This window comes from Dendropsophus ebraccatus, chromosome 5 (assembly GCF_027789765.1).
Source record: "Dendropsophus ebraccatus isolate aDenEbr1 chromosome 5, aDenEbr1.pat, whole genome shotgun sequence".
In the NCBI taxonomy this organism is placed as follows: domain Eukaryota; kingdom Metazoa; phylum Chordata; class Amphibia; order Anura; family Hylidae; genus Dendropsophus; species Dendropsophus ebraccatus.
Genome location: NC_091458.1, coordinates 93,547,323 through 93,565,068, shown reverse-complemented (window position 1 = coordinate 93,565,068; position 17,746 = coordinate 93,547,323). Strand labels below are relative to the sequence as shown.

General features: G+C 40.2%; 1 long non-coding RNA gene across 1 annotated transcript in view; it reads right to left on the bottom strand.

Moving 5' to 3' along the window:
- LOC138793682 (uncharacterized) overlaps nucleotides 1-17,746 on the bottom strand; it is a 32,488-nt gene that overhangs the window by 12,604 nt on the left and 2,138 nt on the right. The window contains exon 2 of the long non-coding RNA XR_011363314.1: nucleotides 4,297-4,453. This is a non-coding gene — a long non-coding RNA (uncharacterized lncRNA). The remainder of the gene's footprint in view (nucleotides 1-4,296; nucleotides 4,454-17,746) is intronic.

The following is a 17,746-nucleotide window of genomic DNA, read 5'->3' as shown; positions in this document are numbered from 1 at the left end:
CTTAACTTTATTAGCAAACGCATGCTCATCGCTACATATATGCGATAACTATTACTCAACCTATTTCAGCTGACTGTATATCAGGCGCATTTGCCATATGAACAGTTCGCCATATGAGTGCTACCACGTAAGACTTTACAACTGGTTTTGAGTAGCACACATTCATACATGTGTGACATAACTAAGTGGTACAAAAGCGCCATTTTACTATGAACTTGGCTCTATATATGATTTATCATTATTAATTCTAGCACATAGTGCTGATGAATTGAGTTTATTTGGTATACCAATTATGTGCACAATTTTTTAACCTTTTTATCAGCGTTTTTTCATCTTTCTCATTTATTATTTTTTCATCACTCCATTTTTTGATTTTTTCATTTTATTTTTCATCTCTCCATTTTTCATTTTTCATTTTTTATTGTTATTTTTATTTTTTTCTTATCCTTACTTTTCCTATTTATTGTTATCGTTCTTTTTTTGGTACAAATTATACATTCTATATAATATACCTGTATCTATCTGTGTTCTACCATGTCACTTGCGATTTAATCCATGTTTTTATCATGCTTTTGGTTACATTACATTTTTTAATTATCTACCAGTAAAATTATCCTGCAAATCATCTCCACATCTTGTTATTTACCTCATTTAGACTTGTCTAGAGGACCTATAAACCTCCTTTTTTCTTTACTGTTTTTTAATATGCTTTGGAATAAAGATTTTTGGACATTTTAACTCCTTTTTTTGGAGCTGTGATTTTCTTCTACTTTTATGGACTGCATACCTGGGTGAACGGCCCATTTCTTATCACCTGCTCCTTACCAAGAGGGTTGCCGTCAATATTGGGACATATTCACACGGTGACCTGACCTTGTTCTATAATTTTTTTACATACACATGCATCTGCAATTATATAGCACATTTAGGCTTGCTCACATGATGATTTAGCCCTATGCTTCACATATAAGTTGGGGAGCAAAGTAAAGTCCATTATAACCTATGGAGGGGGGAGGGGTCGAGAGGAATAAGTGAGCAGGGAGAGCAGAGAAGCAGCATGCCTTTGGAGACCATCTGGGCACATAAAATGCTGGATTCAGAGTTCAGAGAGATCAGTGCTAATCTGGGATCTTGGTGAATGAAGATTGCAGGATGTTGGTTTGTACAGCCCTGCTTTTCTCCTCTTGGTGTTCACTCACTCCCCTCGACCCGCTCCCCTCTCCATAGAGCATAATGGACACAGAAATCCTGCTTTTTCTGAAATCAGGGGGGAGGTAGGAAAACAGCTTTTTGAGTACAGAAGGAAATTCCTTTGCTTAATAAAACCTATTACAGAGTTTCTTAAAATCTGATATTACTAATATTTATTAATTTCTGAAAAATGACATTTAAATAACAGTTACTCTTTAAGGTATTTTCCTGCAAATAAATATATATACAGTATAGTACCAGGGCTCAAAAGCACAGCAGACCATACTTTAGAGTCCTAGAAAAATACATGTATATGTGAGGGAAATTGCCTGAAAGATGTTTATTAAAATCAATGGGGCAGCCAATAGTAGTATGCACATACAGTATGTATGTTAGCATCTTATTTTAGCAGGTTGCTGATTCATACATGAAGCTTAGGGCAAAATTATTATGTAAATGAGCCCTAAGAGATCAAAGTACAAACCATGGTGCTTTTATACCATTCCAGTCAGTGATTCATAACAAAACAAGGGGCAAAAGGCACATGATTCTTGTTGATTCTGGTTAGTATGTAGTCTGCAACTACACCTAAAGCCCCTATTCCATGGGACGACTATGAGAAGCAAATGAGTGCTGTCAGCTATATGTCAGTGCTGTCAGTAATATTTGCTGCCGCCAATATTACATGTGGCAACAGCAAGCAGGTGAGTTTGAGGGGAGGGGGCGGTGCAGGGAGCCGCGGGGGGGCTGCCCGAGTGATCGCTAGATCGTCCGGGCAGCCCATAGCATGTAACAGAGGTCTTCTGCCGCCGCTTCTATTCCACGGAGCAACAGCAACAGATCGTTGCTGTATGAGCCGTTTGTCTTTCAACATGTTGAAAGAAAAACAACTGTAACAATCAGCCGGCATTGTTCATATCAGCTGATCTTTGTCTTCTATCACACGGAACAATTATCGGCCATAGCGGGCGATAACGGCCGAATATGGCAGATAATCGTTCTGTGTAGTAGGGCCTTAAGTCTCTACAAGAGCTGTAATCAAAGAATGGCTGGATATTTCTAATTATTAACATTTCAAAGTGAACAACTTTAATCAATAACTTGTATTCTTACTACAGCAGAATGAGGTAGAATAAATTGGTCTTTGCTTCCTTTACTGATTTATTACTATATTCACTGTATATTCTCTGTAATTGTTTATAAAGCTATCATTTTGTGACTAGGTAATCTGTAAAAATCCTCCAGGCAACAGCGTTAATATTTATTTCTAACCATCACAAAATACTTTTTGAAGGTATTTTTAGATGTTATTTTTCATTTCATAGATTTGCTGTCATTGTTACCCACTACCGGAATAACAGGGATTGTTATATTTTTACAGTTTTTAGTTTATATACCTCTAATTTGCTCAAGTAACAACATGAAGGTCATATTGCATACAATAGATGCATTCAAGTGAAAGAAAGATTAATATCTACTGCAGCCGGAGACTATTTATAATCACAGCTTTACCATAGTTAACTTTTTCATAGCAATACATGCATAAAATGAGCGTTTAATCATCAGATAGATTGGATCATTATAAGTTATTGAAAGCAACAGTCCTACTGTTTACTCCATATTGCTCGGTATGTATACATTTTGAATGCTCTGATACTGTTTCATTGCAAAATCTTAATTAAAAAAAATTGAAGCCGAAAATAGCAGTGTATAAAATAAATGTTTCATCCCATTGTTTTGTTGCTACTTACAGTATAAATAGCCACAGTACTATATAAAACAACTCTTTTTTTAACTACAGTACTTCAATATACATAAGCCCGGGCCATGATGTGTAAGGAGTTAAGTGGTGATGTATAGCAGTAAGCAGCGCTGCCTCAGGCAGACTGCGATAGCAGAGCACTGATAACACCAATCAATGCTAAGGAATAGCAAAGAATTGACCAGTATAAGCAATCAGATAGTTGTTTGTAATCCAATCCATCCAGCGTTTCTCAACCTTTTCAAGCTAAGTAACCCCCCCACCCCACCCCAAGGAATTAGATGTCACAGCCCTATACCCCAAGGAAGCAATCAATGCAATCATTGTCTTAATAAGGCCAAGATCCCACTGCAGCCATAGGTTTTGTACAAAGTCTTTTTCAGCAGTTGATTCCCAGATCACAGCTCCACCCATAACAATGTGACTTACCTATTAACTCCAGTAATAACACTTAAGTAATGTCAAATCATAATACCCAGTCAGTAATAATAATGTAATCCATAATTATGTCCCCCTTTGACAGTAACAATGCCTCCTGTAGCCATTAATAATGCCCCCAGTAATACCTACTTAGCAGCTAGATGCAATGCTATATGTAGCCAAATATGCCCCCTTTAGACAGAAATGCCCAATGGAGCTAGGTATGCCTCTTATAGCCAGGTATTCCCATTGTAGCCAGGTATGCCTCCTGCACCCAGATTTATCCCTATTTGTTAGGTATGCCCCCTGCTATGAGATGCCGGCTATTATTATTGGGATTTACATTATTACTGAGTTTTCAATTTCATTAAACAAATAATATTTTTCATATAATTATACACTAATTATACTACTTATACTACTAACATCAGGAGTTAGTTAGATTTTGATCAATTGTATAAGCCCACACACCAGGTCAAGGTTCCTTATATGTGTGGATCCATAACTAAAAATGATGCAGCCCTCACGTGCCGCTAGCAACAACAACAACAATAGAGCTAGAGGGGAACAACCCAATCGCTCTATAATAATATTTTTCTGCTTGCACTTTATATTATTATGGCAAAAACACATATCGATGGAAAATTAAGAGTTATGGCAAGGAGGAGAAAACAAAAAAATGCAAAAATGAAAATTGTCTGCTTCCACAAAGTCGAAATAGGCTGTGTCGTTAAGGGGCTGCTATATTAAGTATATACTTTATAAGAATTATTATTTATATACATTCTCTATATTTACATTGCAAAGTGTGTTTGTTTTTTCATTATTTGTGGCCTTTAAAAGTATATTACACACTTTAGTTCATTCAGCAGTACAGACTTCATACTTTTTTTATAAGTTGGCAGAAATAAATCACTACTTACTTTGCAAGCTGTACCTTTTCTAAGGCAGTGAAGCATCATTTGCCTGGAAGCAAAGGTGTATCTTATCTAAGGAGAGTTTCACTGCATGAATGGTACCATGGCTCGGATTGAACATGACAGACTCAGCTGCACATCAACAGGATTCAAGAGTCAGCAGCTAGAAAAAAAAGAGTTTACAGAAAATCCCACAGTACAATGCTGCTAGTAAATCAAAGTACTTAAAAGTGGAACTAAGCTCACAAAATATTTTAGAAGAACAGTTTTGAGGATTAAGGTCTTTTTTTTTTATAAACCAACTGTTTTATCAATAAGAATTCTTCTTATTAAAGTCATTTATACATCTATTGAAAAGTAGATTTTACCTCATGTAGTCTATGTGTATAGTCAGTTTTTTTTTGTTTTTTTTATGCCAGCTGACACTACGACTATAATGGAAAGACTGTTTCTAATACTAGAAACATGAAGTCAAGTTACTTCACAGAGAATCTGTCACCATGAAATCCTATCTAATCTGTTAAGAAGGAGGGGCTGAGCACATTGATTCAGTATAACTTGTAACTTATTGAATGAAATCCCTAATTTCTCTATTCTTAAGAGTCCAGTGGGCGGCATTATTCAATGACATGACTGCACACTGGCTCCTAAACATGGATAAACAGGGATTTAAATCAATGAATGAAGAGTTACACAGAATCTTTTTTTCACAAAGATATATTCATGTTGGTAGATCAGACTAATAATATTTTTTTATATACAATGCCAACATATTCTGCAGGGCTGTACAGCACTCAAATCAGTCAATGTACCCATTGGGGCTCACAATCTATATGCCAAATACTATATGTGACAGCCTCCTTTTAACCCCTTAAGGACCGGGCTAATTTAAATTTTTGTGTTTTTGTTTTTTCCTCCTTGTGCTTAAAAGGCCATAGCACTTGCATTTTTACACCTACAGACCCCGCATGAGCTCTTATTATTTGTGTCACTAATTGAACTTTGCAATGACAGGCTGAATTTTTCTACAAAATGTACTGCAAAACCAGAAAAAAATTATATGCGCGGTGAAATTGAAAAAAAAAATTCTTTTTCTTTTTTTTTGGGGGGGGGGCTTAGTTTTTAAGTTGTGTGTCCTATGAAAAAACTGACATGTTATATATGTTCCTCAAGTTGTTACGATTACAATATGTAACATGCATAACTTTTATTTTATTTGATGGCTTGTAAAACATTCAAATCATTAACAAATATATGTTCCTTAAAATCACTCCATTCCCAGGCTTATAGCGTTTTTATTCTTTTGTCTATGGGGATGTGTGAGGTGTCATTTTGTGTGCCATGATGTGTTCTTTCCATCGGTACCTTGATTGCGCATATGTGACTTTTTCATCGCTTTTTATTACAATTTTTCTTGATTTGATGCAACCAAAAATGCTTGTGATTTTATTGCGCTTACGCCGTTTACTGTACAAGATCAGAAATAGGGCAAATTAATAGATTGGGCGATTACGCGGCAATACCAAACATGTTTGTTTGTTTATTTATTTTTTATTTTTATTCATAAAATGGGAAAAGGGGGGTGATTCAAACTTTTATTAGGGGAGGGGATTTTTTATTAATAAAAACACTTTATTTTATTTTCACTAACAGTAATTAGAAGCCCCCTGGGGGACTTCTATATACACAGCACTGATCTCCCATTAAGATCAATGCTGTGTATATCATAGAGCAATGATCCATCAGATCATTGCTCTATTATAATGGTCTGCTGCAGACCATCTAAATAGATTGCTGAGCCAGGATCAGCGTCATTCCGACGCTGAGCCCTGGCCGGCTCATTACAACGGATCGCGCGGGGGGGGGGAGATCCCCCACTAGACACAGAGCATAGGGGGCACATATACTATCCAAATGCAGCTGTCAGCTTTAACAGCTGCATTTGAATAGTTAATTAGCAGGCCGCATCAATTAATACCTGCTGTCCCTGGCTGCACATAGCAACCATGGACCGCAGGCTGCAGAGAGGGCTCACGCCGGGAGCCCTCTCTGTTTACCCTTAACGGCCACATGACGGGTATGCCTGTCATGCGTTGTTAAGGGGTTAAAGAAGCATATGGGCTTTTCCCACCAATAGGAGGTTTGTTAGTTCCTGGTGGGACAGTCTTCTTTAGTGAATTATGGAGAGAGACACACACAGTCAAAGCAAGAGTTTCTGCTAAACCTTATAACCAGGCCTGGCCTGAGGGCCAGGGCCTTGTCAGGAACCCACAGATTACAGATTCTTATGAGAGACTTTCTAGTAACCAGCATGAAATGCTAAAGCCAAAGGTGGGGTAACTGTCACCTGGGAAAAGCCTTGCCTATATCTGGGGTAACCTATTCTACAGTTAGGACAATCCAGAACAGGGATTAGTCTGCAGTGGAACAAAGTGCCTAAGCTGACAAACTCCATTGAAACCTGCTTATAAACGATATAGATATAGAAAAAATCGTATGTAACACCCCCCCCCCCCCCCAACCTGGATCATTTTGTCAGTGAACTCTCTGCAGCATCTTCCTGCGCATGTACCACAGGATACAGCGGTACATGCGCAGGGAGATGCTGCGGAGAGTGTACTGACAAAACTATCCAAGCTGGGGGAAGGTTGAGTGTGTTACTGTACATACTCCCCTCCAACAAGTGAGTTCAATCCAGTGGAATTTTTACTACGATGCCAGCTTAAGTTGTTATGATTTTGATGTCCGCTATCCATTTTTGTCTTTATTTTTATCACTTATATTTTGCTGGAGGATCTTGGTGTCGATCCGGAAGGATAACAGCGGATTTTCTTTTCTATTATCTCTGGGCGTTGTCATACAGGGAGTGATGAGAAGTTCCCCACTCACCAAGTGTAAGTGTATTCACTGATTTGGTTGCTGTTCACACCATAAGGCTATGTTCACACGGCATAAGAGACCGGCCGTTCAGTGTCCCGGCCGGGTTATGGAATGGCTGGTCTCTGCAAAGATCATCCCGGCTGGATGATCTTTCCAGATGCAGAGTTCTGATGCGAGCGCATCAGTGTGCACCCGCATAAGAACTCTCATACCACACAGTGAAGCAAGCGCCCGGAGCCGTTCGCTTCATTGTGTGAACTGACATGTCAGTTCTTTGTGGCGCCGCATGGGATCCTGGCTGAAGCGTATACTATGCGTATACGCTCTGGCTGGGATGCCATATCAGAATAGGCAGTGTTCCACTCTGTACAAAGTACGGTCGTTGTTGCCGATGGCAACAACAGCCGTACTTTTACGTTGTGTGAACATAGCCTAAGATCGGATGCGCTCCCGATTTGTGTTTTTTTTTTTGTGCTTTTACAGATATATTGAAACCTGCTTTACCTACTCGAAGAACCTTGAGAGGTTAGCTACACCTAGTTGTTCAACCCTAAGACTTGTACTACCAGACCTGACACTCTGTGGGCTCTTCTGGCATAAGGCAGTCTTCTGATTTCTTCTCAGTCTTATCTGTGAGTACAAGATTCTTTACCACAAGTCACACACTACAAGTTGTCCCGACAGAGTTCTGCACTACTAGGCAAGGCTCTAAGACAGCCCCTAAGACTACACCTAAAAACCACCTACTACCTACCTACTACCTTCACTACAAGCAACTAAGCCAAATACTCTATGATGTCCATCAGAAGAAAGGACATTGTTGTACACCAATTTTTGTGCTTATCTTTTGCGTCTATTCATTCTTAACCTCCTCCCGCCACTGCATTATAAATTAACATCACTGCAGCCTATGCCTGATGCTGCAGCGACGTTAATTTACGATTAAGGACAACACAAGTGCAGAAGCTGCGCCTGTGTCACCTGCGGCGGGTCCCTGCTATCGGTGAGGACGACTGCAGCATCCATTGGGCTCCTAACAAAGAATTCTCCCTCTAGAGAGGGAGAATTCTCTGTCCGGTGTCCATCGGGGCTCTGCGAAGTGATTGCAGAGCCCTGATGGTAGCAATGAAAACTGGAAGCCTGAGGCTTCCGGTTTCCTGGCTACGGAGGCCGTCGGGGGGAGGGAGGTAAGGCAGGGTGCGCGGCCATGCGCTCTGCCCCCTCCTCTCTCTCCCCTGCCACTGTCACAAGATTGTGACAGCGGCAAGGGGCAGAGGAGAGGGGGCAGACATAGGGACATCAGCTTATGGGATCATTATGATCCCATAAGCTGATGTCCAAAAACGACCTGGGCATTGATGCATCAATGACCCCAGGTTGTAAAAGGGTTAAGCTATGTTCACATGCTGAAATTAATTCAGGAAACTACAGTCATACTGGTTATTGAACACAGCGGCCGTAGGTTTTGGAATTCGTTTTGTTCTGATGATTTCAACATTGGCTGTTGTTGTGCACACAGTGCATTAACTATGGCCTTTGTTGACTGCAGCTGTATAAAATAATGAACATGTCTATTTTCTACGGCTGCAGTTTACGAAAAAGCCTGTACAAAATAAACTGTTTACACACTGTTTTGCCATCCTGCCAGCCGTAGTGTGAATGAAAGTCAATGGTTAATCCATTTTCATTCACATCCATACGGCGAGCAAACTTCTATGGGTGGAAAATAATGTTCCTACGGCTGATAATGCAATATCGGCAAGAGGAAAACATAATACAGTGGCGGTTGTTTGAAACTGAAACCCACAGCCGTGTCAAACAACTGCTGTTGTATAACCTTGTGTGAACATAGCCCTAAAGTGTATTGCACTGAAGATTCCTTAAGTAAAGCGTCATCCTTGTTAAGTGCTGGCATAAACTAAAAGACGGGGGGGGGGGGGGGGGGGGGTGCCAGGATTACAGAGTTTCTTGTCATCTTATGTTTTTTAGAAAAAAAAATAACATGATAAATGTTTAATAAAGATTTTTAAAATGATACTATAAAAACTAGAGATTGTGACATAAAATATAACACCCCAACTAGCCCTGTAGGTGTTAAATCTAAGTGCTATGGTTCTTAGAAGGCGAGCTGAAGAAAGGGAAAAAATAAAAAATTGGCTCTGTCCTTTAGGCCAAAATCCACTGTATCCGTAAAGAAAAAGTCCAGCGAAAATTTTTATTAAAGTATTGTATAGCCCCCCAAAAGTTATACAAATCAACAATATACACTTATTACAGGAAATGCTTATAAAGTGCTTTTTTTCCTACACTTACTACTGCATCAAGGCGCCACTTCCTGGATAAAATGGTGATGTCATGACCCGACTCTCAGAGCTGTGTGCGCTATGGCTGCTGGAGAGGATAATGGCAGGGGGACACTGAGGGAAACAGGGCACTGGAGGGACACTGAACACCCCTCTGCCATCATCCTCTCCAGCACCCACAACCCGCACAGTTCTGGGAGTCGAGTCGTGACATCACCATGTTATCCAGAAAGTGAAGCCTTGATGCAGTAGTAAGTGCAGGGAAAAAAGCACTTTATAAGCATTTGTATGTTGGTGATTTGTATAACTTTTGGGGGGCAATACAATACTTTAATAAATAATTTTGCTGGACTTCTCCTTTAAGGGCCTAAATTATGTTATGTTTCAATTATTTTGACCTTTAGGGCACATTCACATGTGGATAAATGCTACAGATTTTCTAATGTGTAAATCAATGTAAATACATTATTAAATAAAGCATTTAATTGATGGCCTATAATTCAGATGTACAATTTCATACTTGATTCTTGGTTTCATACTTGGAAGTGGTTGGTCCATCTCAGAACAGCTCAGTCCTACTCATGCACAGTAAGGGTCCATTTACACAGAAAGATTATCAGACAGATTATCTGCCAAAGATTTAAAGCCAAAGCCAGGAATGGATTTGAAAAGAGGAAAAATCTCAGGCTTTCCTTTATGACCTGATCCATGTTTATGGTCCGTTCCTGGCTTTGGCTTCAAATCTTTGACAGATAATCTTTCTGTGTAAATGGACCCTAAAAGAGACTGATCTGTAATATCAGATGCAGCTGTGACTCTAAGAGCCGTACTGCACTAGCCACACCTTCCTGTTATCTGCAAGCATAAACATATTTAAAATTCAAAACGCAGCATGTCGTGTGCATTCAATGTCAGGGCTCAATTTCAGACCAGGTCACCTGTCCTGGTAATGTCAGCAGCATGTTAGTATCTGTACACAAATATCTGCCACAAAGATTACCACTTTACATTGTTATCCTGCAACCTCCTCTGATAGCATGGAAACAGACTACAATATTACAGGCTGCTAGTTTCCATTTATGACTCCATGTAAATTACATAGGACTCATCTCAAAGGCAGCATCTCAATCCAGAATACCTCTATTTACCTGTATAAACAAGCAGACAAACACTAGCCTGACTTCAGCTAATCTTTAACCTACTTGTATAGTGAGTGAGGAATAGTGCCTCTGTTAAAGAGTAAATTATTTTTGTAGCAGATGCCGTTTCATAGCAGACAGATGAGAATATGTATGGTCAATGCACTAGGGGTTAAACAACATCTGGCCCATCTATATGAATAAAACCAGAACATATCTTATCCCAGTCTGTGAAATGACACATTAAGATGTAATCATCTAGTCTGAGCAATATGAAAACTCCAGCTCATTTTTGGTCCATATTTGAGAAAATATTGATTTTATTCATGAGATGCAAAAAGAAGATAAATATATTATTTTTTATCTTGAAGTAGTTGCCATTAGACTGTGGCTCACACCCACACATTACAATGTTATATCTGATGAAGTAATGAGACTTAAAGTGGTTATCCAGCATTAGAAAAGGGAAAAAATTAGGGTCCATTCACTTCAATGGAACTAAGTTGCAAAACCCCACTCAAACTATAGACAACAGTGGTCCTGCCTCTGAAAGAAAGTGGGCACATGTTTTTAATGCTGGGTAACCCCTTTAAGGTGTCACCTGTCATTATAACTTTGAAAGTCAAAATTAACAGTATATGTAAAATAAAGCAAGTTTGCAATATAAATTCTTTTTTTTTTTGGTTATCATGCTGTAAAACAAAGCTATACTAACCAGAAATCCAAGTTTAGTCTCCTGCTGCCTCTGGTTGGTCGTGCACTCCACTCTTCCCACCCAGGTGTTGTAATTACTATTGCCGGTATGAGATGGATCTTGCATGCCCAGAGCATAGGCGTATTACACGCCATGGAGAGGTCATAGTACAGTGTAGGGCCTGCCTCGATATGAGTCCACCTTATCGTGGTGGGGTGGTTTACACTGTTTGCAAATGGTAACCAAGAGCCTCATTATTTATGTGGAAATTTTTTTAGCAGTTGGGGGGGCTGCTTTTAACTATTTTCATGTCTGTAGTGGGTCTGTGTCTTGCCATTGCGGTGAGCTGTTGCATTTTTCTGTGTTTTTGTGTGTTTGTCATTTACATAAACTTTTTAACAAGTTACATGAACATGTCAAAAGTTTTGAGCGGTCGGGATCTTAGTCCTGAGATCCCCACAATTTTTAGATATTGTCTGGTGGAGTGTGTTGCTGCCTACTTCACTTCCTGCCTTATTGATTGCAGGAGAAGGGTTCCATTACAAGTCTAAGGACCTTATCTTTTGAAATTAGTTGAATTAAAGCGCAACTGTCATTTAAATGTAATTTTTCAGAGATCAATAACTATCAATAGTACAAGCGGTTTTAAGAAACTCTAATAGGTTTTATTTAGCAAAAGTGTTTCCTGCTGTACTGAAAAAAAATGGTTTTTTACCTCCACCCTGGCTTTAGAAGAAGCAGGATTTCTGTGTCCATTATGCTCTATGGAGAGGAGAGGGGTTGAGAGGGGTGAGTGAGCACGGAGGAGAGAAATATCAGTCCCGCACAGCACAACACCCTGCAATCTCCTCTCACCAAGTTCCTAGATAAGCACTGACCTTTCTGACCCCTGAATCCAGCGTTTTAGTTGCCCAGACCGTCTACAAACAGCTGAACTTCATGTCTCCTGTTCCTGCTCACTATCTCTCTCGGCCCCTCCCCCCTCCATAAGATATAATGGACACAGCAGAACCCTTCTTCACTTGCTTCTCTATAATGAAGACAGATTTGCCTAATAATGAACAGATACGAAGTGGAGGGGGGACTAGGAAACTGCTTTTTGTGTACATAAAGAGGCTTTTTTGCCTAATAAAATCTATTAGAGTTTTTTTTGTAAAATTGCTTGTACTATTGATTTCTGGTGGAAAAAAAACATGACAGTTACACTAAGTGGCAAGCCATGGAGTGAAGCAGGCAGCAGCATGTTTTACCCATCTAACTATCAGTGAAGAGTCTAATGAGCAAGAATGCCACTGATCATTAGATATAGCTTGTTGATCATGTGATTTAAAAATTTCTCATGAAGAATGTAAAACATTCAAAACAAAAACGGAACACATTTATGCATCCGCTTTTTTAACATCTTTAGGGAAACACAACAAACTGGAAGAAACTAATACATGGTTGCCAGGCATCTTTATCTTTCTTAACCCTTTAAGGACAGAGCAAATTTCGATTTTTGCGTTTTCGGTTTTTCCTCCTTGTGCATAAAAGGCCATAGAACTTGCATTTTTCCACCTAGAGACCCACATGAGCCCTTATTTTTTGCGTCACTAATTGTACTTTGCAATGACAGGCTGAATTTTTGCATAAAGTACACTGCGAAACCAGAAAAAAATTCAAAGTGTGGTGAAATTGAAAAAAAACCCGCATTTTGTTTATTTGGGGGAAATGTGTTTTTACGCCATTCGCCCTGGGGTAAAACTGACTTGTTATATATGTTCCTCAAGTCGTTACGATTAAAACGATATGTAACATGTATAACTTATATTGTATCGGATGGCCTGTAAAAAATTTAAACCATTGTCAACAAATATACGTCACTTAAAATCGCTCCATTCCCATGCTTATAGCACTTTTATCCTTTGGTCTATGGGGCTGTGTCAGGTGTCATTTTTTGCGCCATGACATGTTCTTTCTATCGGTACCTTGATTGCGCATATACGACTTTTTGATCGCTTTTTATTACAATTTTTCTGGATTTGATGCGACCAAAAATGCGCAATTTTGCACTTTGGGATTTTTTTGCGCTGACGCCGTTTACCGTACGAGATCAGGAATGTGATTAATTAATAGTTCGGGCGATTACGCACACGGCGATAGCAAACATGTTTATTTATTTATTTATTTATTTACTTTTATTTATAACCTGGGAAAAGGGGGGTGATTCAGACTTTTATTAGGGGAGGGGGCTTTTTACTAATAATGACATTTTTTTTTAAACTTTTACACTTATACTAGAAGCCCCCCTGGGGGACTTCTAGTATAAGTGATCTGATCTCTCATAGAGATCTCTGCAGCATAGATATGCTGCAGAGATCCATGAGATAGGCACTCGTTTACTTCCGGCTGCTGCAGCCGGAAGTAAACGAGTGCCGAGCCGGGGACGGCGCCATCTTGGAGCGGTCCCCGGCCGGCTTCATTTACGGAGATCGCTCCTCCGGGATAACATCCCGGAGGAGCGATCTCCCCACTAGACACCAGGGATGACGCTGCGTCCGGTAATCGGATGCAGCTGTCATGTTTGACAGCTGCATCCGATTACTGTATTAGCGGGCACGGCGATCGGACCGTGCCCGCTAATACCTACGGTCCCGGGCTACACGCGGCACCCGGGACCGGCGCGGTTCAGAGCGGGGCCGCCGCGCGGCCCCGCTCTGAACTCCCTTACCGGCATCAGGGCGTAAATTTACGCCCGATGTCGTTAAGGGGTTAAAAAGCAAGTAATTGGTGCTCAAGAGAAAGCTTTAGGTTTACAATATTTATTTGCTGGGGAAGGGTACCTAGCCCTGTCCCCTCTGGTGGATTTGGGTTATGTGACAAATAAATACCACACCACTTTGGATAACACATAAGGTAAGATGACTAGAGAAGAGTGAATTTACAGTATTAACAAAGCATGACATGGTTAAACCCCAACCCCAATGGTAGTTACTCATTATTTCCCCCAAGCATTAGGTAATCCCATAACTGTGCCCTATGCAGTAGCCAACCCCTCCAATAGTGTCCCACATAGTAACCAGCCCTACCAATATTGCCCCACATAGCTAGCCATATAGTAGCCTGCCCTCCCAATGGTGACCGATATAATAGTCAGCCCCTCAAATGTCCCATATAGTAGCCAGCCCTCCGAGTAGTGCCCCATATAGTAGCCAGCCCTCCCTCCCCAATAGTCTCTTAGCCAGCTAGTAGCCAGCCCTCCCCCATAGTCTCTTATATAGTAGCCAGCTCTCCCCCATAGTCTCCTATATAGTAGCCAGCCCTCTCCCATAGTCTCTTATATAGTAGCCAGCCCTCTCCCATAGTCTCTTATATAGTAGCCAGCCCTCTCCCATAGTCTCATATAGTAGCCAGCTCTCCCCCATAGTCTCTTATGTAGTAGCCAACCCTCTCCCATAGTCTCTTATATAGTAGCCAGCCCTCTCCCATAGTCTCATATAGTAGCCAGCTCTCCCCCATAGTCACTTATGTAGTAGCCAACCCTCTCCCATAGTCTCTTTTATAGTAGCCAGCCCTCTCCCATCGTCTCTTAGGCAGTAGCCAGCCCTCCCCCATAGTCTCATATGTAGTAGCCAGCCCTCCCCCATAGTCTCATATGTAGTAGCCGGCCCTCCCCCATAGTCTCTTATGTAGTAGTCAGCCCTCCCCCATAGTCTCATATGTAGTAGCCAGCCCTCCCCCATAGTCTCTTATATAGTAGCCAAACCTCTCGCATAGTCTCTTATATAGTAGCCAGCCCTCTCCCATAGTCTCTTATATAGTAGCCAGTCCTCCCTATAGTCTCTTATATAGTAGCCAGCCCTCTCCCATAGTCTCTTATATAGTAGCCAGCACTCTCCCATAGTCTCTTATGTAGTAGCCAGCCCTCCCCCATAGTCTCATATGTAGTAACCAGCCCTCCCCCAAAGTCTCTTATATAGTAGCCAGCCCATCCCCATAGTCTCTTATGTAGTAGGCAGCCCACCCCCCTAGACTCTTTCTGCAGCTTCGGGGGGCGCCCAATGCTCGACGCGGGCAGTGACATCACCACGTTGCTGGAGTCTGGACGCTGCTCAAATACTGCTAGGCTCCAGGCTAAACACTGTCTGCGGCCTACAAGATTATAATATGGGTGGTCTGAGCGGCCGTTCAGATCTCCCATATTATAATCTGCCAGATTTAAAACAACAGGAGAATAGTGTGGCGGGCCAAAAATAATGACATGGCGGGACAGTTTTGGCCCGCGGGCCAGAGTTTGACACGTCTGGTTTAAACCATTGTTAATTTGAGATTTTACCAAAGTAAGTTTATAGCAACTGCCATTTTCCCCTTCTTTAAATATCTAGCGGTATTTATTAAAAAGGTATTTAAGGCTAGATTCACCCGTAACGTATCTGCAGCAGATTTCACACTGCGAATTTGCAGTGAAATCCACTGTGGGTATCTCTCTAGTAAGTGTCAATGTGATAGTCATCCCAATGTGAGTATATAAGTGCCACCCCCATTAACCCCTGCCGCTGGGAAGATACTTTACCTGCTCCACCTGCTTCCCGGCGGTCGGGGGAAGTTAAATACTAGCATCAAGATGACAATCCCGCTGCCAGTATGTAATCACATTGACACTTACAGGAGAGGTATCCGCAGCTGATTTCGCTGCAAATTCGCAGCGTGAAATCCGCTGCAGATATGTTACGTGTGAATCTAGCCTAAAAGAGAATCAATGACTGGACAAGGCTCCTAAGCAAAGATCCATTTAAGACAAGTTAGCAGCTTGGATGTCAGTGGAGAAGTTAGCCCCAAATCACTCAGGGTAAATCTGTAGCTTTTATTTCAAGGCAAATCCACAATGGTAAACAGTATAAGATAGTGCAACTTTCACAATCCCATCCACCTGCAGTATACTGGAAAATTCTCACATGGAAATTGGAGGATATTGCAATTTTAAAATATATTGCCTATTCTGTTGCCGAACTTCTGTGTACTTTCACTACTAAATTCTCCATTTGAAGGTGCAAGGGTAAAATGCATGTGAGGACCAGGCCTAAATAGCAAGTTTGTGCAATGCCATCTAATAAACTATCTTCTGCAACTTAATTTACATACAAGGCTAGTCATGAGTCATTGAGCACAACAGTACACAATTCATAACTATACACAATTTATAAAAAGCTCAATTAAGAAGACTAGTAACATCATTCATATTGAACCTGTATTGTTATTCTGACATAGTAGCACAATGTACATTTCTTTAGTTCAGAACTCTACAGATAATATTCTTATCTTTGAACCTATCTCGAATAATGACGTTGGTTTTGCTCAGCAAATGGTTTCTGACATATATGTAGTGGAAATAAGGTCCATAACTAGATTCATGTTGGGACAGGTACGATTAGAAGCAAGATTGCAGGCAAGGCTTACTGTTCTGCATATGGCATTCAAACACAGCGTAATATGTGTAATCAGACAGCTATCTGGGTACAATACATTAAAAAGCAATCTCATCGGATGTGTGCTATGAGATACAGGTGACATAAATTGTATCAGAGCTGCTCAAATACTGCACAATGAGGTTTGTGCAAGAGGAATGTGAAGCTTTTAAAATGGTATTTCACTATTTCCTACATTCTATTTTCAGTGACAGACCATTTATCTTGTGAGTTTAGCAGGGGAACTATTAGACTTTGGTCAAGATAATGTCTAAGTAAGAGGTATTGCAGATTTTTTATACCTTAAGAAATAATTTGCACAAAAGTCATGGACAAAAGTAATTTTAAAGAAAATTGCTCATCTCAAAGGAATAATGAAGACCAATAAATTGTATTTAGAGTTCCTAAAATGGCAGGTTATTGTTTCACTAGAGAAAGGCATTTAGAAAGATACCAGGCTATGAGCTCTCAGCAAAGGTTCTTGCCTTGGAAGGAAATGAAAGGGAGAGTGTTCAAGGCATCATTTAAAAAGGTAAATCTTATACTTTATAATTGTAGCAGGGGTGGAATTTGTAGATATGATATTGGTTTTCTATCTTCCAAGCCCCCTCTAATAGCACTGCTTGTAAGAACTTTACAGAGGACAGTGTTACATATTTCCTAGATTGTCCTTAAAGGGGTATGCACATTTTTCTTTTTTATTTGTTTCCTTCATAGAATAGAATACATTTATTTACTACACTTGCATTTCAAATGTCAATCATACACCCCACATTTCTGTATGGAAATGTGGATCAAATATGTAAGCTAAATGGTGCATTTTTGTTGTCTGCTTTCCATCAGTTTTTTTGTTTATTTGTTTGTTTTTAGTAAAGATTTTACTATTTTATTTTAAAAAAAATGGAACATGTTTTAAAAAGGGACAAGTTAAAAAATCTTTCGGTATTAACCTTTTTTTTTACTTCCTCGTTGCTGCCACTCTCACAGAGCTTATTC